Raw genomic sequence first — 3,461 nt, forward strand, 5'->3', positions numbered from 1 at the left:
CTTTTTTGTTTTTTGTAGCTCAGAGTTTGGCACAATACATCTTTGGGATAAATCAGACATCCCACACCATAACCATAGTGTGCATCGGGGGCTCAGTGGCACAGAATATACAGTATATCACTTGCTGATATCTCTACATTGAATAATTAAAGGTAGACGTAGTGTTATGGAGTTGCCATGACCAGCACTGCAGATATTGCAACGATCGCGATGCAAGACTTTGCATTCACACAGTCGCAAGAAGGATCTGAGCATGTGCACCGGTTAGCTTCATGCTGCTACAATGTGGTAGTTACGGGACCAAAACAGCAGAGAAGTTAAGCCTTGTGCTTCAACACTCTTAGTTGCTATGGAAATTGACCCACTGTTCACTTTGTGCATCTATGTCATCGAGCTGAATCTACCTATAAAGGCAGTGACAGAGCAACAAAATATTTGCATATTCACTTATTCATACGTTAAAAACCCTTTAAAAACCCTTTAGGATATGTTTAAGCTAAAACAAAAGATAACTTCAGACACTTAATTAATACGGCAGTCAATACACATAAGTGTATCATACCTGTTTGATACATGATGTTTCAAAATGGATATTTTCTCCTGAATATTAGGGACAATCGGTAGAGTGACAATAGATTAAGTACCCATAGTTGGCTGAGCAACTAGTTAGGTGATAAGAAGAGAATGCTCGAAAGGATGGCAGCTGCCCAATTCTGATTGATTCTCACCCCATTGTCTTCTGACAATTATTACAGCTTGCTATTAACCACGGCGTGCAGACAAAGGCGTCACGCTATCTGTTGAAGACACTATTCTCTCCCTTCTCCTAGAGTTGAGATCCAACACAACATTTCACTCTACGCAATGATTTTTACTACTGTTTCACTTCACTAATTCCGTTTTTTTCCCTTCTCATTGGCCTAATGATAAAAGCACGAAACCTCCAATTGCTTTATGAATACGTTTTGTACAAAGGCCATCAATACGATGGGAATTCCAGACTGAATTTGTGAAGCGAAACATTAGTGAAATGTAGCTTGATTCAGTTAGGATTTCGAGGCTAGCCGTTTCCCTGACTAATGCACTCATTCACTCCCATTCAATAATTCAAAACCATTAGATTGACTTTATTAGAAAGCTCTACTGTAACCTTCACTTGTCAGCCACGGTTGAAACAACCACTACACCGTCCACCAAAAGCAGCATTTTAAAGAAGTAGCAAACCATTTGTACCAGTTCAATGATTATTAAACACAGTGGGAGTGAATGAAAACCTCGGAGGTAGAAGACAGGACAATTAAAACACGTGGCTTTTGTTTTGGGGTCCGAGTAGTAGAACACTGGCTGATCTTCTAAAAGTAGACCCCCATTCACAAATGACTTGCCAAATTGTTATCCAAAAATAGTTTGGGGCACTTAAACATCATTTTTACTTTGTATTATGAAGTACATTGTGTATTTCTTACTTGGAAGCCCTGTGGTCCTCTCTTGACTTATCTTCCTTAACCTCCTGTCCTGCCACTGATTTCCACCCCCCTCCTCTCTCTGCTCTGCTCCTGGGCTCTCCGCCTCCTCTGTCTGACTCTCGCCTCCCACCTCCTCTCTCTGTTTCACTCCTCCTGCCTCTGCATCTCTTCAATGCTCGCCACATCTCTCTGCTCTCCTCCTGCCTCCTCTCTCAGCATCTCTCCTGTTGTCTCCTCTCTCTGCTCTCCTCCTGCCTCATCGGTCTTCATCTTTCCTGCCACCTACTCTTTCATCTCTTGTCCTCGAAAACAGAGGTCCATCCTGTTGAAACAATATTGAAAAATTAAAACCATAGGCTGTTATGTTATGAAATACAGTAGATTGTATGGATTCACTGTGTATTCGTCAATACGAATTACTTCAGTGGTTACAAACACTGGCCTCCAGGTACCTTTGGGTCACCCCCAAAGCCAACTCCTCCTTTGGCCGCCTTTCCTTCCGGTTCTCTGCTGCCAATGACTGGAAAGAATTGCAAAAATCACTGAAGCTGGAGACTTATACCTCCCTCACTAACTTTAAGCATCAGCTGTCAGAGCAACTTACCCATCATTGCACCTGTACATAGCCCATCTGTAAATAGCCCATCCAACTACCTCATCCACATGTTATTTATTTTTTTGCTCCTTTGCACCCCAGTATCTCTACTTGCACATTCATCTTGTGCACATCTATCACTCCAGTGTTTAATTGCTCAATTGTAATTATTTCACCACTATGGCCTATTTATTGCCTTACCTCCCTAATCTTACTACATTTGCACACACTGTATATAGACTTTTCTATTGTGATATTGACTGTACGTTTATCCCATGTGTAACTCTGTGTTGTTTTAGTCACACTGCTTTGCTCTATCTTGGCCAGGTCCCAGTTGTAAATTAGAACTTGTTCTCTACTGGCTTAAATAAAGGTTAAATAAAATGTTTTAAAAAATAAAACCTTTGGGTAGTGTGTATGGAAAGTGAAGTAGCAATTGTGCATTCTTTCAGTAACTGTATGGATATAAAGCCATCAAGTCCCCATATAATGCTAATTTTAATGAGCAGATCAATTGACTTCTGACAGGCCAGGTGGGATAAAGGAAATCTCCTGGGTGTGATGTGCTGTTTTTGTATTTTTACATTGCTACTACACAGGATTTTTTGTTGTTGTTGCTAGCTGTCGCAAAATGCTTTCTGGGGCTCTGATCCATACTCTGCAAGACACATACAGCCGGGTAGCTAAGTACACGTGTACAATATATATAAAAACCACTACTAACACACTATCCCCTCTTAAGCACCTTAAATCTGCACTAACCAATACAAATACAGCCAGGTAGCTAAGTGCACGTGTACAAAAGATATAAAACCACTGGTAACTCTTTCCCCTGTTTAAACACCTTAAATCTGCGACAACGTTACCCATCTAGTTAGCCAGCTACTGTACTGTATATGTAGCTAGCTATTACAACTTAGACAACCTAGCTAAATAGCGTTAACTTTTTGTGAAATAATAAACTAGTTAGCATCACATTCAGCTTTGATTTTTCACTTCACTTCACAAAACTACAATTATGTTTTATAGAAAACTAGCTAGCTAGTTATCTATATTAATGTCTGACGGTCCATTCTCATCTACGATTTCTTCCCGTCTGAGTCTCTTCTAGCAAAAACGTAAACAAATCTTTAGGACCAATGAGAGTAGAGTTTCTGACTTCGGACGTAACGTGACCGGATATTCTTCTTTGCGACATTGCCAGATCCATAAAACAATTTAAATTGTAGGTAGCATTTACATACATTGGCTGGCTGAACATGTTGTGTGGTTGGATTTGATGGGAGAAAATATGTTGATAATGGGTGATTTATTATATATAATATAATATTTAATTCTCTGAATGGCACTCACACAATCCATGTCTCAACTGTCTCAAGGTTTAAAAAGTATTAATTAAT

The 3,461-nt window shown here is 39.8% G+C and overlaps 1 long non-coding RNA gene across 1 annotated transcript; it reads right to left on the reverse strand.

Annotated features, from left to right (window-relative positions):
• Positions 1 to 1,106: 1,106 nt before the first annotated feature.
• LOC149974423 (uncharacterized) lies at positions 1,107 to 1,990 on the reverse strand. The gene is made up of 2 exons (XR_016489539.1): positions 1,919 to 1,990; positions 1,107 to 1,788 (listed from the first exon to the last, which is right to left on the reverse strand). It is a non-coding gene; the product is annotated as an uncharacterized LOC149974423 (long non-coding RNA).
• Between the last annotated feature and the right edge of the window lie 1,471 nt (positions 1,991 to 3,461).

This window comes from Oncorhynchus mykiss, chromosome 20 (assembly GCF_057628025.1).
Source record: "Oncorhynchus mykiss isolate SJ-2025 chromosome 20, ASM5762802v1, whole genome shotgun sequence".
Lineage (NCBI taxonomy): Eukaryota > Metazoa > Chordata > Actinopteri > Salmoniformes > Salmonidae > Oncorhynchus > Oncorhynchus mykiss.